Here is a 26950-nt window from a genome sequence, read left to right as displayed (position 1 = left end):
TGGGATCTCCACATGGAGCTTAACTTCCAAGTGGACATCGTGGCATCTCCTCTTTCCTGGTCGCACATGGGACACAGGTACGCCATGGGAGAGTGGACGTGCTGGACTGACAGCAAGAGGATGGGGTTACAACGCAGGGCTTCACGGAAATTGTGAGAAAATAGTCCAACTCAACTATTCCTACCTCGTCTTCCGTCCTAGTTCCCACCTACCACTTTCTGAGAGGGGAACAGTTCATCTGCTGTTTGGAAGAAACAAGTGTCTATGTTTTGGAGACAGCCACATAGCAAGAAATCCCAGGCTGCACCTAGCAGCTGAGGGCAGCCCTGGCTGAGAGCCAGCAAGAAAGAGGGACCTTGCCCTACAACCAAACAGTGCAATATTCTAGCAACAGCCACAGTAGCATGGAAGAGGACCCAAGCCTCATCTGAGAACACAGGCAGACACATTGATTTCAGACTTGTGAGATCCAAGCAAGGACCCAGCCATGGTCCGCCTAGACCCCTCTCCTACACAACTGTGATATCAATCAGTAGGTGGGGTTTCATATGGCTCAGTGTGTGTTCATGCATTATATATAGTAAAGTAATAAACTTCATAAAAAGATTTATTTATTTATTTGAAAGGCGGAGTTACAGAGAAGAGACAGGGCAGTGGTGGAGAGATAGAAGCCAATAACTCCACCCAGGCTCTGATGTGAACGGCAGAAACCCAAGTACTTGGAATCATCTTCTACTTCCCAGGTAGGTTAGCAGGAAATTGGATTGGAAGTGGAGGAGTCGGCACTTGAACTGATACTCTGAAATGGAATGCAAGCAATCCAAGTGATGGCTTAATCTGCTGTACCATAACACCCATGCCCAAAAGTAATACACTTGATACATGCCATCTCCTACCACATTTCTCTGAATGGCCCCTATTCAACCCCAGATCTGCTGGAGAGTCATCCACCCAGGAGCCGGTCTCCAAGCCCTTTCAAACTCCCATCCCTTCACCCTTTCTCAGGCCTGGTTAAATGCTTCTCCTTCGTTTTCCTAGAACAGCGGTTTTCAAAGTCTCCAAGGTAACTTCATGGAGCCCACAAGGACAATACTGCTTTCACACTAATGCTGACACCTTATTTGCCTTTTCCTCTATCTGGGCATGGGCACTTTGATGATCCAGAGCAACTGTGGGTAAAAACTGCTGGTGCTCAGCATGAATCAAAGCAATGGCACCAACATGTGCTAATAATCCCTGTCATCTTCCCCAGTGAAAACTGGCAATTTTATCAAAGCTTAGCCCTCAGATGTACATCTTTTAATATTCTGAGTTACTAAATGGGTTGGAATATAAAGCATTCCTGTTGCATACTGAAGTTTGAGAGTTGTCTTGAAGATTTACATAATGTCAGAGTTGCTAATATAACTGGCTGTTTTCTTTCCTGGAACACATTCTTCCCTGAAAGAATAACTGGTAGACACACTATGATTATGCAGATTCGGGTATTTGGAAGACGTTTTCCCAAAACTGACCAAAGTCAGCCCAGCACTTCTAAGAAAACAATTCACAGTATTTGTTGTCGATGATAGAATTTGAATTTTCAAGGGAAAATTTAGAATTTCCACAATGAATTTGACAGTTTCCCAATCGCTAAAGCCATCACCAATCAGCAATTAGGTTCATCAGTGAGAATATTAATGGATATGGTTTTACGATGTTATATTATGAAATACATCAACGTTTGAAATTCTGCATAATTCAGTGAAATCATATTTTCAAAATGGCCAATGCACCGTGTCACAGAAAGTCATACATGACACAAAAATCAATTCAAAATGAAATATAGACCCATGGATTTAATGCAAAAGAAAACAAAAAATTAACTGATACAGTTCCAGATTCCATATTGCCATTAACCTTTAAGAAATTACAATTTGTTGTATAATTCAAAGCAAAAAAAAAACAACCTTACTTTGAAATAGAAAGATCTGAATAGACCCTAGACACTTCTCAAGTGAAAAGATGCAATATCACTAATCACGGGAAGTGCAACTGAAAACCACAATAAGCTATCAATCATTAGGGTGGCCTTATCAAAGCATAAGAAGATGAGTGTTGTTGAGGATGAGTAGAAAAGGTTACCTTGCACACTGTAGGTGGGAAAGTACATTAGTACAGGCTTGTGGAAACAGTACAGTGGTTCTCAAAAAAAAGTAAAATGGAACAACTATATGATCCAACAATCCCACTTCTGGGCACCCAGAAGAAATGAAATCAGTATTTCACAGAGGTAGCTTCACTTTCATGTTGCCATATAGCTATTCAAAATAATCAAGATAGGGGCTGGCACTGTGCTGTAGTGAGTAAAGCCACTGCCTGCAATGCTGGCATCTCATAAAGGCGCTGGCTGCTCCACTTCGGATCCAACTCTCTGCTATGGCCTGGAAAGGCAGTAAAAGATGGCCTGGGTTCTTCATCCACATGGGAGATCCAGAAGTTCCTTTAAACTGGCTTCGGATCTGTGTAGCTCCAGCCCTTGTAGCCATCTGGGGAGTGAACCAATAGATGGAGGACATTCTCTCTCTCTCTCTCTCTCTCTCTCTCTCTCTCTTTAACTCAAATAAATAAATAAATCTTTAAAAAGGCAGGGGGGAGCAGCACTGTGGTGTAGCAGGTAAAGTTGCCACCTGCAGTGCCAGCATCCCTTATGGGCGCCAGCTCAAGTCCCTGTTGCTCCACTTGCGATCCAGCTCTATTCTATGGCCTGGGAAAGCAGTAGAAGGCAGCCCAAGTGCTTGGGCCCCTACATACACCTGGCAGACCTGGAAGAATCTCCTGACTCCTGGCTTCTGGCTTTGGATCAATCCAGTCCTGGCCATTGTGGCCATTTGGGGAGTGAACCAGTGGATGGAAGACGTCTCTCTCCCTCTCTCTCTCTCTCTGCCTCTCTGTAACTCTGCCTTTCACATAAATAAATCCTAAAAAAAGGGTGTGGGGGGGGGGGCGGCTCTGTGGTGTAGCAGGTAAAGTTGCAGCCTGCAGTGCCAGCATCCCATATGGGCACCAGTTCAAGACCCTGTTGCTCCACTTCTGATCCAGCTCTCTGCTAAGGTCTGGGAAAGCAGAAGAAGATGGCCCAAGTCCTTGGGCCCCTGCACCCACGGGGGAGACCTGGAGGAAGTTCTTGGCCCCTGGCTTCAGATTATCATAGCTCCGGCTGTTGCAGCCACCTGGGGAGTAAATCAGCAGATAAAAGACCTCTCTCTCTCTCTGCCTCTGCCTCCCTGTAACTCTGCCTTTCAAATAAATAAATAAATCTTTAAAAAAAAATAACCAAGGTATGGAAACAACCAAAGTGACTGTCGATTAAAAAAAATGGGGAGGGGGAGGCAGGAGGAAATTCTGCCATTTATGAAACATGCATTGACTTGCAGAATGTTATGCTAAATCAGAGAAGCCAAGCACAGACAGAAAAATACTGCATGATTTCTCTTCATGTGGAATCTAAAAAAAGTCAAATTGATTGTAACAGAGAGTAGAATGGTAGTCACCAGGGACTGGGGTGGGTGGAAGAAATGAAGAGACGTTGATTTAAGTATACAAAATTTCATTTCTTTTTTTTTAACTTTTATTTAATGAATATAAATTTCCAAAGTACAGCTTATGGATTACAATGGCTTCCCCCCCATAACTTCCCTCCCACCCACAACCCTCCCCGCTCCTGCTCCCTCACCCGTTCCATTCACATCGATTCATTTTCAATTATCTGTATATACAGAAGATCAGTTTAGCATATATTAAGTAAAGATTTCATCAGTTTGCACCCACACAGAAACACAAAGTATAAAGTACTGTTTGAGTACTAGTTATAGCATTAAATCACAATGTACAGCAATTTAGGACAGAGATCCTACATGAGGAGTAAGTGCACAGTGACTCCTGTTGTTGACTTTACAAATTGACACTCTTGTTTATGATGTCAGTAATCTCCCTAGGCTCTTGTCATAAGTTGCCAAGGCTATGGAAGCAGTTTGAGTTCGCCGACTCTGATCTTATTTAGACAAGGTCATAGTCAAAGTGGAAGTTCTCTCCTCCCTTCAGAGAAAGGGAGGAGAAAGGTACCTCCTTCTTTGATGGCCCGTTCTTTCCACTGGAATCTCACTCACAAAGATCTTTCATTTAGGTTTGGTTTTTGTTTTGTTTTGTTTTGTTTTTGTTTTTGTTTTGCCAGAGTGTCTTGTCTTTCCATGCCTGAAATACTCTCATGGGCTCTTAAGCCAGATATGAATGACTTAAGGGCTGATTCTGAGGCCGAGAGAATACATCTTAAGTGTTCTTCCCACAAAAAATGGCAACTAAAGAAAACAAAATAAATTGTTATTTTTTCATATTATCAAAGAAGAACATATACAATTATCTGAAAAAGCTATTAAAATACTCCATTTTTCAATCTTGTATCTGCATGAAAACAGAATTTCTTTGTCTACTTCAAACAAACAAACAACCAACCAAAAAAATTACTGCAATGGATTTAATGCAGATACAGATATGGGAAATCCAACACTCTTCTAACACAAAGACTAAAGAGATTTCCATAAACAAAAAAATAATATTATCCTTACCATGATTTTTTGGTTTGAAAATGCAGTTATTTTCCATAAAATAAATTTTTATGTTAGCATACAACTGATTTACTGTATTTAATTAACTGATCAATCAATATTTTAAATTTGAATTTCTCAATTTTAATTTGTAACTGATAGATTGATAGATATAAACAAATGTTCTGTGGGGTCCTTGATCCTTTTTAAGAGTGTACAGAGACCCTAAGGCCCAAATATATGAGAACTGATGGCCCATACCCCCACCTTGAGATCTGTATTCTATCAAAATTTTCTTTCTGTGTGTTTGTCTCTCTGCTTGGCAGTGAATGGCAGATGGGAACTATGATAATTGCTGTGTCATTGTATCCCAAATATAGAAGCACAGAATCTAATGTACAGTAGGTGTTTAAGGAACATTTACTACTGAATTTCAACCACAATGTGATACAATTCCTTCCCAAAAAAAAAAAAAAACTGTCATTGGACAGTTGGGAAATACACTCCAAAATAAGAAAATCATATATTCTGATTTTTATGAATGTGACAGAAAAGTTATAAAGACAGAACTAAGTAAGAACACTGAGGAATTTGTGGATATTTTGTGGATATTGGGGTTGATAATGTGGTACAACGGGTTAAGCTGACCCTGCAAACTTGGCGTCGCATATGAACAAGGTTCAAGTCCTGGCTGCTCCATTTCCTATTCAGTTCCTTGTTAATGTGCCTAGGAAAGCAGCACAAAATGGCCCAAAGACTTTGGCCCCTGTCATCCACATAGGAACCCAGATGAAACTTCTGACCCTTCACTCCACCCTGGCCCAATCCGAGTCATTGCAGCCTTTTGGGGAGTAAAAGAGCAGATGGAAGACGGAAGATCTCTCTCTCTCTCTCTCTCTCTCTCTCTGTGTGTGTGTGTGTGTGTTTCTCCCTCTCTATATATAATTCTACAATTCAAAGAAATTGATACATCTTTTTTTAAGAAGAGAAATTTATGGATATAAAATACACTAAATACCTTTATATTTACCAATCTTTATGAAATTAGCCTCTTTGAAAATTCTAGATAACACAAATATTTCAGGAAATATTTACAATGAAATTTTAAGACAGTACTTCTTTCTATGCTTTTACTACAAAATTATGTGTTTTTTTTTTTAATTCTAAGAACTGAAACTATTCCTTTGAAAAAAACATCAATGTTCTGGAAACATCCAACTATGATCAAAGTAGAGCCAAATTTCTGTTGTGAGTTAATATGTTGATAAAAGGGGGAAATATTGTAGTTTGAAGTTGCCTGTAAATACCAAGCATGAAATGGAAAAATGAGAGTGTTGCTAGTAGGTAAGTGAAAACAATCACCTTTTTTATAGTGCAAAGCATGTTTACCTCCTTAATATATCTTCATTACATTTTTATTGCTTATTTCCTAGAAGTATGATTTTGCATCTATACCTGAATAGTCAAATCTTTTGTAGAGGAATGAGTTTCATTAAAAGATGCCAAGTAAATGAATCTTCCATTGGCCAACTCATTTTTATCGATGATAACTATTTAGTCCCTAAGCTTTCAGCTGCCTGAGCAAGATCATGGGCCCCAATAACTGCAACAGGTGTTTCTCAGGCTACCAGCCAAGAGCCATAGCAAGTCATAGTCCAAAACAAGAGAACAGCAATATGTGACTCGGCTACTCCAGCTGGCTCCCTGGAATGTAGCACCTCCAATTCCTTCTTATATAGCTCAGGCAAAATTGTCCTGCACCTGCCTCCTTTCCCAACTGCTGAATCCTAGCTCCTGTCTCCCACTTCCCTGACCTATATTTAGAGGATCCTTGAGCTGCTAATGCCCATCTTACTACTCCACTGTCTACCAGGAAGGCTACAGGCTTCCATGTAAAATGCTCTCTGTTCGTTCTCTGTGATTTCCCTCTTCTGCTTTCCTGCTCCAAGTAGAAGTAAAAAAACAACTCTACTTGCTATGTTCACTACCAAAAATACTAAAGTCAAACTTTTTTTTTTTTTGCAATTCATGTGGTTATTACTGCTGTCTTGATCTTTTTTTTAACTTTTTTTCTCCAAAAAGTGTCAAGACTAAAAAAATTCCTCCAACATAGCACAGTGTTCTTAAATGACCAGTTTTCAGTTCAGTTCAACTTGGCAGGCTCTCAAGATTCTCCATCTTAACACCCGAAGTGACTCTATTTGGAGACATCACCTTAAAAGGTGTAAGGAAAATTAAATGGGGCATTAAGGGTAGAACCCTAATCTGGTAAGACTGATGTCCTTAAAATAAGACAAAGAGGCACTATGATTTGAAATTATTAGTACATGCACACAGAGAAAATCCATGTGAGACACAGTGAGAAGGTGACTGTTTGCAATCTAAAGAAGGAGGCCTTAGAAGATACCAACCCTAACAGTATCTTGATTTTGGACTTTTAGCCTCCAGAGTGTGAAAACAAATTAACACCTGCTGTTTAAGCAATTCAGTCAGTGGCATCTTGCTATGGCAGCCCTGGCTGACCAATATGCCCACTGAAATACATGTAATTGTTCTTTGGCTCACCAGAAAGCCAACTTTGATTGGACCATTTCTGTCTCTCAGTAGCCACTGCTTTGATTGTTCTTTGTCTTCAGCATCATATTGAGAAAGCTATGTTTCACATCCTGCTACAATTCTTTGAAGAAATGCTCCAGGACTTTGATCTATTTGTTTAAAACTTCCATTGAAAGCCAAGCTCTTTTCTGTAGCTCATCTGGGCGTAACAGCTTTGGCAGCCACCAAGCAGAAAGCAGATTCTAATTTTTCTGTCAGAGCTATGTGAGCTGAACCAGTTAAGACATCTAAGGTATTAGCTTTGCTTCTGCTGTTACTCATCAGTCTTCCTCAATTAGGGCATGAACAAGATTATTTTTTCCTCACAAATTGATGTGGGATGATCTGTCACTATGTGCTTTCTCTGCAATATCATCTTGTTCCTCCTCAAAAAAAAAAATTACCCACTTGTGAAATGTTGATTTATTTGGAGCATTATCTCCATGAACTTTTCACAAAGCAACCATGATTTCACTATTCTTCTACCCAAAGCTTCACAATTCATTCACGAGATTGTTCTTACTTTAACTTTCGCAGACTTCATGTTGCTCTGAAGGAGCAATAATAATAATATATAATAATAATATATCAATAATAATATATATCGAGCTGATATATTAGTTTTCTTAACACCCCCAAGTAGATCTTATTGAGACATGTTATAATTAGTTAGTGCAAGTTTAAATTGGTGCAAATGAATTTTGAAACCCACATATAGTTTTTTCATATTACACATTTCCATGAACTTTCAGAAAACCCTGTGTGTCTGTATTCTGTTTGTTTCTCTGGAGAATCATGAATAATACAAGCACTTAACACAAGGCTTAGTACAGAGTAAAGTCAACTAACATTAACAGCATGTGTATCGGTTTTGCACATGATGTACTGGTTATCCCTAAGTGCCCAAAGATTCTTCCAAAGTCATACCATTGCATTTTCTCATGCCAGGGTGACCATTGCTTCTCCTCCCACATTGAGGAATCCAAGGGAAACTCTAGTCCCTGGGAGTGGTGCTCATTTTCATCCCTCATTAAACACAACAGCACAGCCTTGGCAGTGCTTTGAAATATGACTTTTGCCTTTAGTAACATGTATATGTGATGAAATGAGAGGCATATTCACTAGCCAGGATTCCCTCTCTCAGTTGTTAGCACATCAGTTTCAAATCAAATTCAAAATCTCCTCCCCTTCTTACCACCCCGACAACACACACAAACACACACACACACACACTCACACAAATTCTGTTTGAAAAGTTGTTTTGGACCTAAAAGGAAGGGAAACTCTTGCACCCATCTGTAAAAAACTATATATCTATTGAGATTTGAACAGTGACTCAAATATACATTTTGAAAACTAGGACACAAAGAGCAAACATAACATAATCATCTAAATGGAGATAGTGGTTCGCACTTGAAAACGGTAAATTATAGCATATTTCATATAACAAAGTCATGTAATATTGAGAGAATAAATCATTAAGGATATTTTTGTGAGTCATGGTTTAAACTTTTAGAATACCTGATACATTGCTTTGAATTGAAAGTGCTGATTTTCCTCACTACATTCAGCATGAGCACCCCTTCATCTTTACTTTCTCACATTTACTCAGACAATTGGACAGCTGAAGGTGGCAGCACACCCCAGCTGAACCATAATTCTAAGAGTAGTCTGACCTGGTGGATACAGGCAGCCCTGAGCATCTTTCATCACACCTTTGTACCTTCTAAAGATGAATTTAGAGTTCTCATATTTCACTCCTTTATGTGAGTACTGGACATTTTTAACTGATTTTTTAAGTAATTGCTGAATGTGTCCCCTAGAACTCAAGTGTTAGAAACTTAATCCCCAAAGTCACGTGTGAGTGGTGTTTGCATGTGGCATCTTTGGTAACTTCGTTATCAGAGTTCAGTCCTTATGCATAGATTAACCAATTCATGGATTAGAGGCTTATTACAAGAGCAGCTTTGTCTCAAACGTGAGCTCTCTGTGGCTAGCATGTTCTGTTTACCAGGATGCCCTCTGCCAAGTTATGAAGTATAAGAAGGCCTTCACCAGATGCTACCACATGCAGGCATCATGCTCTTGAATTTGCAGAACTGCGAGTTAAAAAAAATACACTGTTCTTTGTAAATTACCCAGTCTCAAGGATTCTGTTATAACAACAGAAAACAGACTAAGACACTAATACATGCACATTTTTAAAATAGTACAGAACATTAAAAATCATCTCTTTCCCCTCTTCTTTAAAGCTAGAAACACTGTCAATAACTTCTGGTATACATGGAAAAAGTAATTTTATCTGCAAAGAATTCTTTTGGTAGCACAAGATAAATAGTGATATAATTCCAGATGATTAGAACATTCTGACATTTCTTAAGATAAAACTACCACTTAATTATAGAAATTTTATCTGAAAATTCTAGGGCTTAACACGTGAAGCAGATTCATGCATAGTCATTAAACCCTTTCATGTTTCTATCCAGCATGAAATTGAAACTATCTTGACACTTGGACATCAGTGAACACAAGCCACTTTCCTACCTAGTTAGAAAAATGTGAGTAGAATTTCCTGGTGGTTTGAAACTCAAACAATGAAATGTAACTCAAATAGTTTTATGTTATCTGAGAAACCAAAGTTTTAGGGGAAATATTTCTCTAGATCATTCCATGCCCAAATATAAATAGCTTGATAGTGAAATATTAACAGTAACAACAGAAACAGAACATAAAGACATTGAGCCAAAAGTACCAAACATCATCTTTAATTTTCCTGTAAAGACTGAGGAAATACTTTGGTATTCACTTAATCTAATATAGACTCAATTATCTTCTTAAAAATAAAGATATAATACCTACCCAATTAATATCATATATGGAGTCTTCAAAAAGTTCCCGGAGAATACGTATGAAAAAAAACTATGCATGGATTTCAATTTTTTGCACTAAAATAAACTTAATTCCATGTCTTACATATTTGAAGTACCCATATAGATATAAAGATTTATTAAAATAAAATATTAAGTTTAATATTTCTTTTGAAGCCAAAATTATTGTTATTTATTATTTTAAGCTTTAGTAGTTACTTTATTTCATTTCCACAATTGATTTTTCCCCAGGAGGTACAAGAAGTTGAAATACCATTATCAGCTTTTTTATATTAATGGATAATTCTATCCCCAAAGAGTACAACATCAAACCAGAACAAAATAAAAATACTAGAAATTTAATTTATTCTTTCTAACTTCTAGCTGATAAATGTAATATGCACATAAGTTTGCACAGATTTGATTTTAGGGAATGCTTATCATGCTCAGGCATACTTCAAAAATGTATTCAATGCTCACCCTGGTTCATAGAGAGTAATATTATGTATTTCATTGGTATTTGTATTAGTCAATAAATTCAGCATCCATTCCCTCAACTCACATTCAGTAGGTTTGTCAGAATGGCAGGAACAGGTCACAACACTACAAATAGAAATAATCTAATAAAATAATTTTTGTATCTTTACCCTCATTAAAATCATAAAATAATGTCCAGTGTAAGGATTCTCAGTGGTACAGTATGCCCATGTGTTTCTTATATCATGACTCATAATCCAACACTGGCTGTTGTCCAAATGCAGAATCACAGGCTGGCCAGAACGCAGTGACATCACAGAATCCTTGTCCATTTGCCATGTTCTCTTCCTCTGCTGTTTCTTCATTTTTTGTGAATTAACATAAGAACATCTATCACGTAATGAATAGCTATCCCCAAAAGCATATTTCTGGAATGCAAATAAAATAGCATTATTTGGGTAGAAATACAGACAATTCTCCAATTCTCCTTCTCTTTGCTTCTGGGTAGATAATACAGATACATGAAGTCTATAAAACACAGTTACTTCAAAGTCCCATGTTAACAAATCAATTTATCATCACCTCCATCCTGTTTTCAATAACTGACCAACAAGCTCTGAGCTTCTCTAGCCTGTATACAGAGCTATAATCAGAAACCATCTTGGCCTCTTATGTCTCAAGTAGCCAAGAAAATCAGTTCTGGTTCATCTCCCACTCTATCCTGATGAGAATGTGTTTGTTAGAGCAGTTGACAAGTTAGACAAAGGAAGAATCTGAAACAGTCAACCAGATAAAAGTTGCCAAAATCAAGGAAGTCAAGAGGAAAAGAGGCCCAAATCCAATTATCCTTGCTCCCTCAAAACTTGTCAAAGAGCCTTCCTGAAAAGTGACTTAGCTTTGACTTTCAGCCCAGAGATGCGAAGAGGAGACCTCAGATATGTCATCCTACGGAAAGAAAACCTGGGGAGGGGAGGATTTGGTGGGTCAATTAGGCAATGCGAGGTGTGATTTTTCTATGTCCGTTCTTCTCACACACACATATACAGTGCCCAACCCCATCTCAAGGTTGGATACTCTGGATGGAACAAACTGGGGCCCATGCATGGGATTTGTTCCCAGAGCACGTGAACTGTCTTGTGCCCCTTTCCCACCCCAGAAGCAAGAAATCACAGAGACTGGAGTTTCTAACTGGCTACCATCAACAGGCTGAACTGGCAGCCCACCATGTCATGCCCGGAAGGCAGAAAAGTGTACCTGAGGTATGTGTGTTGGGGTGGGGTGGGGGGAGATGCCATAATTGCATCACTCCCACCCCCAGCCCCCCCCACCAAGAATTGAGCAAGGACTTCAGAGCTTCTTCTAAAGCTTCCTGAGACATTATGAAACAATCCAAATGCATACTGTTGGCAGAACAACAACAAAAAGGAGCTCTATCTCCCTTCCAGGGTGGGTGAAAAGCTAACCTAACAGTGGAGAAAGCAGGACGGTGTTGGAGAAGAGCCTGCAGGTGCACTTTGCTTAGGAGTAGAGCTGCTTCTTTTCCTGTTTTCTTATTCCCCATAGCAGATGAGGACTTTTATATTTACCACAAGATTCTCTCTCAGGTCCAGCATCCACACAATGTCTAGTGGGATGAGCAAACGTGAGGTCCTGTTTTTCCTTCTTGGGCCTTGTAAGTGTCTGTCAATCCTAGATAAGGAGTAAGAAGGAAAGAAATCAGAATGTGATTGCTCAACTACACACAATACTGTATGTTCACAAGCAGTGCCCAGCCAACTTCAAAGAGGAACCATGGGTGGGAGGGCAGATGGGGACATACAAAGAGAACCTAGGACTGGAATATTTTTTGTGGGAAAAAGCCTAACTTTGGGGGCCAACATTGTGGCACAGCCTGAAGCACTGGCATCCCATATGGGTGGTAGTTCTAGTCCCAGTTGCTCCTCTTCTGATCCAGCTCTCTGCTATTTCTTGGGAAGGCAGTAGAAGATGGCCCAAGTCCTTGGGCCCCTGCACCAACATGGGAGACCCAGAAAAAGCTCCTGGCTCCTGACTTACGATTGGCTCAGCTCCAGCAGTTGCAGTCATTTGGGGAGTGAACCAGAGGATGGATGACCTCTCTATGTCTCTACCTCTCTCTGTAACTCTCTCAAATAAATAAAAATAAACCATTAAAAAAAGAGTCTAACTTTGTAAGGCCTGAGGAGAAAGAACATGGTGCAAAATAGGTCCACAACCAACTAGGGGGAAAGGAAGGAGAAGGGTGAATCCAGGATTCTCCTCTCTTAAGTTCTAACCTAGAGCTACATTTGGATGTGATTTTCCTCCAAGAGTCCACATGTTGGGAGCTTAGCCTTCAGTGGACAGTGTTAGGAGGTGACAGAATAGTTAAGTTGCAGAGCCTGACAGGCTCTGCAGGAATTGATGTAATTCCTCTGGGACCCTAGTTAGTGCTCACAAGGGGGCTGCCATAAAAGAGCAGGTCTAATCCCAGAATCGCTGGCTCTGGCTTATTGTCTCACCTGTTAACCTGTTATCTCTGTCTTCATGTGATTGCACCGTGTGATGATATCCTATGTGTTGTGATGCAGTCAAGGGGCCTCACTGGAGTCCATGTTATGTGTTTTGACTTTTTAACCTCTAAAATTGAGCCAAATCAACCTCTTTTTCAAATTATTGATTGATTGATTTGAAAGGCAGAATGTTAGAGAGACAGAGATATTTCCCATCTGCTGGTTTACTCCCCAAATGGTTGCAAAATCCAGGGCTGGACCAGGATGAAGCTAGGAGCCTTGAACTCCATCCACTTCTCCCACAAGCGTGGCAGGGACCCAAATACTTGATCCATCTTCTGCTGACTTCCTAAGCCCATGAGCAGGAAGCTAGATTGGACCAGGAGCAGTCAGGTCTTGAACTAGCACTCTGATATGGAACGCCAACATTGCAAGTGGCAGGTTAATCAGCTGCCCCACAACACTGGCCCGTAAACCTCTTTTCTTTCTTTATTTATTTTTTTTGACAGGCAGAGTTAGACAGTGAGAGAGAGAGAGACAGAGAGAAAGGTCTTCCTTCCGTTGGTTCACCCCCCAAGTGGCCGGCGCACTGCACCAATCAGAAGCCAGGAGCCAGGTGCTTCCTCCTGGTCTCCCATGCGGGTGCAGGGCCCAAGCACTTGGGCCATCCTCCACTGCCTTCCCGGACCACAGCAGAGAGCTGGACTGGAAGAGGAGCAACCAGGACAGAATCTGGCGCCCTGACCGGGACTAGAACCCGGTGTGCTGGCACCACAGGCGGCAGATTAGCCTAGTGAGTGGCTGCACTGGCCAACCTCTTTTCTTTGTGAATACCCAGTCTCAAGTATTTTGTTATAGCAAATTAAAATTGATTAATAGATTGAGCATGAAATTATAACTGTTTCTCCAGGATTGAGAAGCCCTAGTGTGAAGACTCTCTCATTTACTCTCTCTCTCTCTGTGTGTGTGTGTGTGGTTGTATGTGTTTGTATATGTTTCAATCGTATGCATCAAAGTTGCAGGAGGCTCAAGGTCAAATGATAATGCTTAAGCCTACTGTAATAATCAATGTTTTTGCCTCCTCCAGCCATCAAATGAACAAATATAGTCTGAAAAAAATTTTTATTAAAACTCATAGCCTCAAGACATTGTAGATTTCTGTTGGCAAAAGTAATTACAGAACTAATTCCATTGTGTCACTGAAAATGCCTTCAGCTGAGTGGCTTATTGATATGGCAAGAACTACTAACAGAGAAAACAAAGGCAGGTGTCCCACCTTCTTTAATTTCCTTTGGTCAGACTTCCTCCTTCCCCTGAGGTCACTATGATAAAGGAGACAAAGAACCTCTGGCATACCCATGCTTATGATCCACATTAAACAGATGCAAACTAATGAGAACAAATAAATTAATATTTACTGTTGGTCAGAGGATATCTTCAATCAGTAGGTCACAAACGACTTGGACCTCAGAATCACCTAGGAAGCGTTTTTAAAACTCAAGATGCAGTGTGGGCATCTGCCTCAGCATATAAGATGCTGTTGAGACTCTTGCATCCCATATCTGAGTGCTGGTTCAAGTTAATACAGCTTACTGCTAATGTGCACCCTAGCAGGCAGGTCATGGTTCAAGCATCTGTGTCCCTGCCACCCACTTGGGAAACCCAGATTTAGCTCCTGGCTTCAGACTGACCCAATATTGACTGTTGCAGGCATCTGGGGGAGTGAGCCAGGAGATGGAAAATTTCTCTCTTTCCCTCTCTCTCTCTCTCCCTCCCTGTCTTTCAACATTATAATGGCTACGACATCACTAAGTGATAGAAGTTTTTTAGTGGCCAGCACCGCGGCTCACTAGGCTAATCCTCCGCCTAGCGGCGCCCGCACACCAGGTTCTAGTCCCGGTCAGGGCGCCAGATTCTGTCCCGGTTGCCCCTCTTCCAGGCCAGCTCTCTGCTGTGGCCAGGGAGTGCAGTGGAGGATGGCCCAGGTGCTTGGGCCCTGCACCCCATGGGAGACCAGGAAAAGCACCTGGCTCCTGGCTCCTGCCATCGGATCAGCGCGGTGCGCCGGCTGCAGCGCGCCGGCCACGGCGGCCATTGGAGAGTGAACCAACAGCAAAGGAAGACCTTTCTCTCTGTCTCTCTCTCTCTCACTGTCCACTCTGCCTGTCAAAAAAAAAAAAAAAAGAAGTTTTTTAGGTTCATTGTAATCTTATGGAACCACAGTCAGATATGCATCTCATCATTGAAGAAAACTTTGTCATGTGGTACGTAACACACACACATTTGGTATAAGCATACACAATATAGGATATATACACAAACATGTATATATAGTATGCATGTAGTATAAATATTTATTATAAATTCTGTTCTTATTGTGAAAAGACACACGGGGATTAATAATTTACCTAATGTCACACACCTGGTGAGTAGCAGAGCTGGTGCTAAATTTCGTGGCCTTAATCACAATACCATGAGTCTCTAACACTGTTCATCTTGACGTACAATAGAAGAACTCCCCAAACTGTTCCTGACAGTCTATTTAGATTCCTTTCTCCCATGTCTCACATTGTACACCTCACTGAACTTCCTTACCTGACACTTTACACTTTACCCTTCTTTTTTAAAAAAATTGAAAAATAATAAATACATTGTGAAGTACAACGTAATGTTTTGCTATATGTATTTACTATGAGATTATTAAATCAAGCTGGTTAATAAATTCAACATTCACAGTTACTTTTTGTGGTGCATTTAAAATTTACTTGTATTGGCAATTTCAAAATATGCCATACGTTATTATTAACTATAGCCACTATGCTATACAATAGATCACAAAAATGTAACCATCCTGGTGAACTGAAATTTTATACCCTTGACCAACTTCACCCCATTCTCTCCCTCTCCCAGCCTCTCTGGTAACCACCTCTCTATCCCCTACTTGTGTGAGTTTGGCTTTTTTAGATTGTACTCATCAGTGATGTCATGTCATATTTGTTGCTCTAGACCTGGCTTATTTCACTTAGAACAATGTCCTCCAGGCTCATCCACACTTTGGAAAATATTACGTCCATCTTTCTTTAAGGTTGAACTCCATTGTATATTACATGTCATTGTCTTTATTCATTCTTCCATTGATAGACACTTAAGATGATTCTGTATCTTGGCTATTGCAAATAATGCTACAAAGACTGCAGAGTAAGGTTATGTCTTCAACATGGTGATTTTCTTTCCTTTGGTTATACATTCAGAGGTGGAATTTCTGTGTCTTATGATACTTTTCATGTTAGTTTTTTGAGGAGTCACCCTACTGTTTTCCATAATAGCTGTACTAATTTACATTCCCACTATTGATACACAAGATTTTTCTCTTCATTCTCATCAACACTTAACTTTCACCTTTTTGGTAATAGCCATTCTAACAAGTGGGAAGTGATAGCTCACTCTGGTTTTAATTTGCATTTTTCTGATGTTTAATTATGTTAAGCATTTCTTCATATAACTATTGGCCTTTTGTCTATTTTGAGAAATGTCTATTCAGACCCCTGGCCTCTTCTTTTATCCAATTGTTTTCCTGCTGCTGATATGTGTAGGGCATATCAACATTATCACTCACTTTGGCATATTTTCCAGAGTAAAAACACCCCAGAATCTGTATCCTGACAAGGTATTTTATGTCACATGGAAACATAAATGAAAAAGTAACTTCATTCACTGAGTAGCAATGAGGGTGTCAACTTAATACCTCTCACAACTTCTCAAGCGACTGAAGATTAACGTCCTGATACATGACTTTAATGACTGATGTCCAGGCTAGGTACCTAAGAGGACTACTTCAGAAGATGTACACTACACATAGTCATTGACAACAAGCAAACTGTCAGACTATTATTTATGCTCATCATTTAATGCCCTTTTCCTTTCTAGCTCATTCATTCTAAAATGCTAATCTCTTTTTCAGACTAATATGCATATTTTCCTTAAATTTAAGCACACAATGATTTTTAAGTCTTTTGGATAAAGGCACTCAATCAAAAATATGGGCAACTACAATACTCAAGTACTTCTAAAAGAAACAAAACGCAATACATGTCCCCACCCCAGGAGTTAAAAAATCATTCAGAAAAGTCCAGATTTGAGGAACTATAATTGGATAAAATTCCCCATTTGTACAAGAAAGTTTCCAGTGAACACATTTTTCTTCTACGGGTGCCATGAAGCAGCTGCTCATGTGAAGAGAGGCTATCTGGAAGAGTGATGTGAAGCTTTAATTAAAGCCCGTCTGCTGCTCCACCACTCCTGACTATTGAACACAGTTTGTGTTATTAACAGAGTGCTTGGAAATGCACTTGCCTTCAGGTTTGTGGAGATGCAAGCCAGCTGCTTCTTTACACTACCCTCTTTGAATCCTCTCTCACCAGTCTCAAATAACATTGCAAAGGAAAAGATCAGTACCACGCCTAGTTGTCTACACACAAGGAAAACATTTGGTGTTATCTACCAATTTGAAAACAACTAAATTTCTTGAAAAAAGTTCCAATTTACAAACCAATAACAAAAACAATGATCATGATTATTGGATAAATGATGCTTGTTCTGATGCTCAAATAATTCATTAATGAGTTGGGGGAAAGAAAGTTGGAGGCTCACCTTGTCCTGTAATTGTGCCTACATCTAAGGTAGATCAGAGTCGGGATTCCCAAAGTGAGCTCTGAGGATTTCTCATCTTACTGATTGCTCAGTAAAACGAGAAGACATGTTAAATAGACAACTCTGATTAGATCTTCCCCCACTTCCCTCTAAAAAAAAATCATGTACATTAGAAAGCTAAATGCTCTTAGAAGTCCTGAAATATTCCTTACTGATTAGCCTAATGTGTTAACCTAGTGTTTCCTTACACTTCGAACACAGAAATTTCTTCTGCTTCTCACTTACTATGATTCCTCAGAATTAGTGTCACTGAACATACAACTAGGCAAAGTCTACGTTAAAGTGTTAAAAGGAAAAAAAATTAAGGACTAGAAAAATACAGGTGAACAGTTATTATTTAAATGTAGGAGTTCTGAAAGATAAAACCAAAAAGCACAACTTATAGGCTCCTTACATTTGACTAAATGAAACTTGACATTTCTATACATCTTAAGACTTCATAAATAAAAGAAAATAGCCTAGAAAATTTGGAGAACAGGTCAATATCCTTGATAAAAAAGAACATTAATAATCAATATGGTATATACAATAGAAAAACTCAAACAGAACATTAAAATTAAAATTCATAGAATATGAAATAGCCATATCCAATAAAGATGGGAAAGGGTTAAGTCTTCCTAATAGTCAGCAAATGCAGCCTAAACAATAAAATGCCATTGAACATACCATTGTTCTTTCATCAATGGACAATGTTTTTATAAAAGTGCACATATGAAGACACTCTTCTGCTCACTGAATGAATAACTTTTCTCAAAGGTCATATCTTTTACAAATTAGTTTCATTTCAGTGTTTTAACTAAATAAATCTATGTGCATTCGGTTTATCATATTTTTAAAGATCTATTTTATTTTTTTGAAAGGCAGAGTGACAGCAAGAGAGGGAGAGATGGAGAGAATGAGATCTTCCATACAATGATTCACTCTTCAGTTGGCTGCAATGTTCAGGGCTGGCCTAGGCTGAAGTCAGGAACCCAGAGCTCCATCTGAGTCTCCCACATTGATGGCAGGGGTCCAAGCACTTGGACTGTATTCTCCTGTTTTCCCAAGGGAGCTAGATCAGAAGCAGAGCAGCTGGGACTTGAACTGGCATTCATATGGGATGCAGTCATCATGGCCAGTGGCTTAACTCACTATACCACAATGCCAGCCCCCAGGTCACATTATTTATTGTAACAGAAAAGCATAAAACCAAATAAAACAGTACAAACAATGAAATGGAAATAGTCCATGCTGTCATGAAAAAAATTTCCATATGACAATATGAAAAGAAGTACCCACAGTATGACATTCAATGGAAGATGAAGGACAGCCATGGTTGTACCTCAACTGTATTTCAATGATTATATACAAATAGGAACAGAAAAAATATTTGAAAGCAAAAGTCTTGGCACACAAATCATTTTCTCTGGACGATATGTCCAGTGATTTTTTAACATTTTCCCCAATAAAACAATAGTTACTGTTACCAAGTGAAGGGCTAACCCAATCTTCATTAATTACCTAAAAATTACCTCTAGCACATTGTTCAGTAATAAACAGATGTTAATAAAGTCAATTTAGAGACTTTAGTTTTTGTAACTTGCTAACTCTATTTATACCACTAACTAAAATTGTTTTTCATATCTTGGACAACGATATACCCCTTATACATATTTCCACAAATGCCAGTGTTGACTAATACATACATATTAATATTAATATTAATACATACATATTAGGGATTCCTGTTTCTTCACAGAGGAAAAGATTTGCAACAGAAAAACAGTCAATTCAACTCTTAATCAATGCACATGTTTTCAAATGACTTAGACAAGAGTGTTTTGAAAATTTCTAGAGCAGATAAATCTTATTTCATAGAATAATTGCAAAGAAGATCTATCCAGAGGTCGGCACTATGGTGTTGCAGGTAAAGCCGCCTGCAAGTGCCGACATCCCATATGGGTGCCAGTTTGAGTCCCAGCTGCTGCACTTCCAATCCAGCTCTCTGCTATGGCCTGGGAAAGTGGTAGAAGATGGCCCAAGTCCTTGGGCCCTTGCCACTCATGTGGGAGATCTGGGAAAAATCCTGGCTGCTGGCTTCGGTTGGGCTCAGCTCTAGCCATTCAGCCATTTGGGGAGTGAACCAGCAGCTAGAAGACTCTCTCTCTCTCTCTCTTTCTCTCTCTCTCTCTCTCTCTCTCTGTAACTCTCTGCCTTACAAATATATAAATAAGACTTTAAAAAAAGGTCTATCCAAAAAATGATAGTAGTTGGAGAACTGTAAATTCCCAGGACAAATGTCACTGTCTGTTTTAGAGCTCCAGGTGCCTTCACACCTTATGTCACTGACCCTTCTCCATTGCGCAGATTAGCAATTCATTACTGCGTAAATAACTAGGAAAACTGAAGACTGGGACAATCATCTTAGAGAGATACTGACTCACTAGAACTACACACTAATACTAGAGTCCATGATCACTTTTAAGTACAAAATTCATATTCCTTTTGCATCACTGTATTCTTGGAATTCCATTTTCTGAAAGATAAAAATAAAACAGCTTTCACAACCCTTAAGGTAGCACATAAAATAATCCCATTGTATACCACCTACTTTCCACATTTAGCATTTAACCTTGGAGCTAGATGACAATTATGTTTTACATCTGATTCTTATCACAACCAAGTCATTTTTGGAGTGTTAATTTTTTATCTTGTTCTAATATTATAATGCAGATTCATCCAATTTAAAATTAGACCTTGTTAACAGAATAAATGAAGGATCATTATTTACATTATAAAAAGATCCTCCTATTTATTAAAAGATTCATTACAAAGAAGACTGACAAAGGGCCCTATCTTTTATTACATTTAAAATATTTCTGCTTAGAAAATTCTGCCTGCCTGTAGATTTGTTGGAGCATCAATATGTTCTGCATATCTCATGACAACGACAGAACTTTGCAGAGCAGAAAGTCATCGAGGTGCGACTCAATAAATCAGGGAGAGAAATGAGGCCCAGCCAAGGAGAAACGTGAAGACGAGTAAACAGGAAGTATGATGATAAAGACTTTGGAAAATGTTAATTCTCAACTGCTTAGTAAAAGAGTGAATTTCAGCAACCTCATGGCTTGTTTGCAGACAAGTGTGTACAACTAATCCTCCTGGAAAGGTTTTTGAGGTTGAAGCCTCTCTCTAGTTGCCAATTTTCACCAAGTAATGAACCCTGAACATAGTAGACCTCAATCAATATTTCATGAATAGCCGGCGCTGTGGCTCAATAGGCTAATCCTCCACCTTGCGGCGCCGGCACACCGGGTTCTAGTCCCGGTCGGGGCGCCGGATTCTGTCCCGGTTGCCCCTCTTCCAGGCCAGCTCTCTGCTATGGCCAGGGAGTGCAGTGGAGGATGGCCCAGGTGCTTGGGCCCTGCACCCCATGGGAGACCAGGATAAGTACCTGGATCCTGGCTCCTGCCATCGGATCAGCGCGGTGCGCCGGCTGCAGCGGCGGCCATTGGAGGGTGAACCAACGGCAAAGGAAGACCTTTCTCTCTCTGTCTCTCTCTCTCACTGTCCACTCTGCCTATCAAAAATAAAAAAATAAAAAAAATAAAAAATATTTCATGAATAAAAAAATTAATTCATGACATCAAACTATGCATTTGACTGACTTCCACTGAATGGACCCTGCATTTTGGTACCCTTGGGTGGTTACTGGTAAGTGAGGCCACAGGGTTTAATATGTTTAACTTCTAATGTAAACAAAAGCATTAAATCACAATTACTATAAGGTGACTATTACTTATCTCTTTTGAAAACAAAATGAAACACTCATTTCTCAGTAGTCAGGATGAATCTAGTTTGCATCAATGATTACCAATAAATCTTAAGAAAAAGATTCCAATCCAGACAGAGCTCCTGATCTGAGGCCAGGATGAAAGTCACCTTCTGCCCCCCTTCCCCCAGCTCCAGTGCCCACACCAGATCAAGACCAAAATCCCTTCCTCAAACAGAGGGTCCCACCTGCTGATCCTACCCCTCCCACTGCAGTTGTGCTCTGAGTTCCCCCTTCACCTCTCTGGTTGCCTCTCACAGTTATAAAAATACCAGAAAGAGCAGTAGGCTTCCAGTTCAATAATCTTCTCTCAAACTGGACAGAAGGTGGAGTTAATGCAGAGGGCACTCAGAGAGAAATGAAGGAAATGTATGGCCTCATATCTAAAACCCACTGTCCTACTCTGTGAGTCTGGAAGCTGATTGCGATAGGTATTGTGGTTTCCATGTCTTTTGTATGTAGACATGTCTCCATTATTTTTGGTAATAAAGGACAGGGAAGAAGTGGATAATTCAAATTCATCTTGATATTTCCAAACCCCGAAATTTGGCCAGTAGTCACAACCTCACTGCTCACGGATCCTGAATCAGAACAGCCCAGCAAGAAGCCAAATTGGTGAGCTGCATAACTTCAATGTCAACTTATTTTTATTCCTCCAAGAAGCCTGCCAGCCTTCTGCTTTCTTCTGCCATTCACCTCTGCATTACACTGGTTTCCAGCACAGGCACTTATTAGGCAAACCTGCAGAATTTGAGTGTCAGGAGGAAAGAAGGGAGACAAGAGGTTGTAAAACTGGTATTTGGAAAATGGAACATTTTCTTTATCCTTTGGGTGACTACAGCATTGGGCTTCCTGAGTTGCTTTAGGTCTCACGGAGGGCTTCCCTCATGTGCTTGATTGACGGTAGTGGAAATTGGTAAAGTAACTAAAAAGACAGGAACTGATTTGTGGTTGGCAGCTTCCAAGAGAGCCTCCAACAATTCCCACTAACACAGCACCTATAACCAGCAAATACCAACCATCACCAAAGTTAGTTAAATTGAGTGATCTACTTCATTGGCTAGAAAGGGGCCGTTTCTTTAAGAGAAAGTATACCGACTACTTTGGATTTGTTTGTTTTGGGATTTTATCATCTCCCTCTATCATCCTCTCTCTCTCCTCCAGAGGACATACATACTTAGCAATATAATCTACATATTGCCTCCAAAATCACTCGCCGCTACCATTTGCTCTGCTAACAGGACCACGTGCAGTGAGACCATCAGGTGCCTCTAGTAAAGGAACGGTGGTCTTTTCTCCCTCAACGCAACCCTCCCAGTCATTCAGATCTCTTCACTCGTTGTGTGTGTCTTTCTTCCTCTCTGCATTCACGGCTGCAATTACACACTGAGCCCTAATTACCCATCACTGCCAGTTTCCATAGCTTTCTAATTAATTCTCATCTTTCTTTTCCTCTTCTCACCTCCATGCCAAGTTCCCAAAAATCGCATAATTCAACTTTTTAAAAATGGTAACACCAAAATTATGGATGACAATGTCAGAATTTTCTTTTGTCTTCCCATACATTCTACAAAGGTCAGATATGACCTTTATCCCTGGAATGAATAATAGGTATTATTTTTAAGCCACTGTAAACTGAATGAAGACCAACAAGCTTAGTCTGACATTTGAACTCCTCTAAAATCCAGACTTAACTCACACTTTTTTTGTTCAACCTAAGTTTCAGGCCTGTTGAGAGTCCACACAAAGGGAGCCAACTTTGACAACCAAGTGGCCCTGGAAAATACCCCCAAAGAAACCTACCTGATGACTCTGATATAGAAAGTCCTTGAGCCATGTTGCAGACACATAATATTTGGGAGACCACAACACTGACAACTCTCAGGAGCAAACAAGGGCAGAGAGAGAGGAGCCAGAGTCTGACTCTTGCACAAAGCTTATGGGAGAAGTCCTGAAGAGCCAGCACACAGTAGTCAGCAACATTCTCAAGAGCTCCGCCATGACAGCTGACCACAGTACAGACATCCAGTGGCGAGGGCCACATTAGGGGTTATGGAAGCCCAACTACCTCCACCACTCCTATTACCAGACCAACCCTCACAAGTACCCCACACTGGACCAGAGTGTCTGCCTCTGAGTTACACAATGCCAACACAATCACTAAAATAAAGTAGACAAAATGAACATCTGTCAACACAAAGGCCTACTGATTGAACCTCATTCTTGAGCCTAATGCCTCAGTTCTTCCAAGAGTCAAGCTCACAAGACCCTAAATCAGCCATAGGATGTGTTCAGTCAGAAACACCAGACAGCGTGGAACAAAGTAGAACTGAGGAAACAAACAACAACAACAACAACAACAATAATAATGATCACAAAAACAAAGCTGGAGAAAATGGACTTAGGCATAGGCAGAGAGGATAGATGCAAGAAAGACAATAGCAACAAAGGAAATAAAAGGAGGGAAACTTGTCACCTTGCAAAGTGCTCATCTGAAACAAGAATGAGAAGGAAAGGAACATTACGTAATGACACTTCATGCTGTAAGGGGTCAACTTGCTAACTTAGAGGTTATTCGCTCATGCTTTTATGGAGAGGAAAGGTCAAACCAAGGGTCCTTTTCCTTGCCCAGCAGTAAAGGGAAGAGTTTAACAGCTACACGAAATAAAGAGTATTACCTGGGATTGCTACACGGAGACTATGGCTTAAAAAAGTATAAAAAGGAATTATACTGGCACTGTTGTAGTCCCTAGCCAGTACTCTTATGCCTCGGAATATTTAAATACATGTTTTGACTTGCAAATTTGAAAATAAGTACACTGTTAGCTATACTATTCCCTCCAATGATAACAATATAAAAAGTTTTATTTCTTTTTAAATTTTTTAAATTTATTTTAAAGGTGGGGAGCCAGAGAGAAAGAGACAGGGACAGAGATTTTCCTGCTGCTAGTTCACTCTCTAAATGCACACAACTGGCTCTGGGCCAGACTGAAGCCAGGAGACTAGAACTCAATCCAGGTCATCCATGTGGGTGGCAGGGAATCAACTACTTGAACCATCACTGCTGCAGCCCAGGGTGTGCATTAGCAGGAAGCTGGAATTGGAAGTGGAACCGGGACTTAAACCCAGCTACTCCAGTATTGGGTGCAGCTAAGCCATTCAGCAATGTGACAAACATGTACCCCAATATTACTCCTTAAGTGGATTGCATATCCATGTGGTATATGGATGTATGAGAGGCTTTTCCTTAACTGTTCCCTGTTTCCAAAGAACCAATATCATGGAAGTAATATCCTTCCTATAAATTGGAAGAGTCTGTCAGATGCAGAGTACACTATTGTAATAAAGCCCCAGGCTCTGGAGACTGACTGTGGGATTCAAATCCCAGGTGCACCACCTACTAGCTATGTGGCTTTATACAAGTTATTCAGCCTCTGCAAGATCAATGTCCTTGTGTGTAAAGTCAAAAATACAGCTATTACAATCACATTGTTGGGAGGATTTATAGAATTACTTTTTTTAAAAAAAGATTCATATACCAATCTATGTTATGCATATAGTTCAGTGCCCTGGAACATAGTAGGTACATCATAAGAATTACTGAATGTTACCATCATTTTTGTTCTCTTTGACATGGAGCATACTGGAAATTCATAGCACATGCAAGTCATAGAATGCCAATATTAAAGGGACCTAAAAGACCTTCTTTATAGTCTAATACTTGCTTTCTCTATCACTAGCTATCTCTAATTTTACAAAGGAATAAAATAAGTTAATTCAAAGCCTCTTTTATCCTCAATAAGCAGCTGTTCTGTCTTTTGCTTTCTCTTTGTAATGCATTAGAAACTGGTTATCTCTGGAACAGATTTCTATACAGTGCTCGTCTTACTTTTTGGTGCCACCAAGTGGTCGAGTTTAATGGCACGGTGATGCTTCCCTAGACAACACCCCAAAACTGAGGAACGTTAAGATCTGTTTTAGATAGCTTTCAGCAGCTCTTCAACACAAAGCAAATTAGTGAATAACACTCTAGGTTAAACAAGGAAGTAGAAGTTACCAGAGGCTCAAAGTACCTGAAAGAGAAAGCAGAATAGGACAAAGGATGATACTGGCTGAGCTTCAGTTCTCCCGGCACCTGGAAACTGCTTCGCTCATTTCTAAGTTGTAACAAGTGCATGCCTGGCCCTCCAGAAAGGCAGAAATCCTTTTCATAGTAGAGGAGCACACGATATTCATTTTGAATGAGTTCTAAGTGATCAAATGCTAACAAGACTACTTGGCTGTAGATCAATTTGGCTGTAATAACACATCAGGCATTAAGGAAGCCCAAGTACCTCCACCACTCCTATTTCCAGCCCAACCCTCCAGGGTACCTCATACCTGGACCAGAGTGTCTGCCTCTGCGTTACACAATGCCAACACAGTTACTGAGGTAGAGTAGACAAAATGAACATCTGCCAATGCAAAGGCCTCCCCACCTGATCCAACCTCATTCCTGAGCCTAACGCCACAGCTCTTCCAAGAGTCAGGCTCACAAGCCCCTAGATCAGTCATAGGGTGTATTCATCCAGAAACAAGAGAGACAGTGCAGAACAAAGCTGAACTAATAAAACAAATAATAATAATAATAACACAAACAAAGTTAATGAAATAGAGAGAAAATGGATTTGGGCTGAATTGAGCTCACAAAGAAAGAACCTCTAAATTGCAAGTATAGATATGAAATGTTAGCCAAAACATTGCAACTTTATTGATAACATTTTAGCAGTCAAATTTTAAAAGGACAAGGACATAGTCTCCCAATACTCTATTTCCACTTGTCAGCTCTCTGAGCTACACAGTTGCATCAGTAGTATGAATAGTCACTTTCCACATGTCAATCTGATACTTTAACAATTGTATAGATAGCAGATTATAATTCAAGAAAATTTATTCTGGAAACAAATTTTCTAGAAGGAATCTTTGTCCTTTTTTTAAAGATTTTATTTATTTATTTGAAAGGCAGAGTTACAGACAGTGAGAGGGAGAGATAGGAAGTTCTTCCTTCCATTGGTTCATTCCCCAAATGGACGCAATGGCAGGAGCTGCGCCAATCTGAAGCTAGAAGCCCGGAGCCAGGAGCTTCTTCCTGGTCTCCCATATGGGTGCAGGGGCCCAAGAAGTTGGGCCATCTTCTACTGCTTTCCCAGGCCACAGCAGAGAGCTGGACTGTAAGAGGAGCAGCCAGGAATAGAACCCGGCACCCATATGGGATGCCGGTGCCACAGGGGGAGGATTAACCTCTGCACCACAGCGCCAGCCCCAGGAATCTTTGTCTTTAAATTCATAGATTTGGAGCACTCCCTGCCTCAAAAAAAAAAAAAAATCTGTCAACTTCAACTACTAAAAATGATTGGC

The 26950-nt window shown here is 40.0% G+C and overlaps 1 long non-coding RNA gene across 2 annotated transcripts in view; it reads right to left on the bottom strand.

The window, feature by feature from the left end:
• Positions 1–3701: 3701 nt before the first annotated feature.
• Positions 3702–26950, bottom strand: part of LOC149126474 (uncharacterized) — a 95620-nt gene continuing 72371 nt past the window's right edge. For both annotated transcript variants that reach the window (XR_016233756.1, XR_016233755.1), the window contains 2 exons: positions 12109–12211; positions 3702–10950 (listed from right to left, as the gene is read on the bottom strand). This is a non-coding gene — a long non-coding RNA (uncharacterized LOC149126474). The remainder of the gene's footprint in view (positions 10951–12108; positions 12212–26950) is intronic.

This window comes from Oryctolagus cuniculus, chromosome 5 (genome assembly GCF_051225735.1).
Source record: "Oryctolagus cuniculus isolate XC-2025 breed Fujian yellow rabbit chromosome 5, ASM5122573v1, whole genome shotgun sequence".
Classification (NCBI taxonomy): domain Eukaryota; kingdom Metazoa; phylum Chordata; class Mammalia; order Lagomorpha; family Leporidae; genus Oryctolagus; species Oryctolagus cuniculus.
Note: the sequence above shows the minus strand (reverse complement) of the source record. Positions and strands in the feature narration are given on the sequence as shown.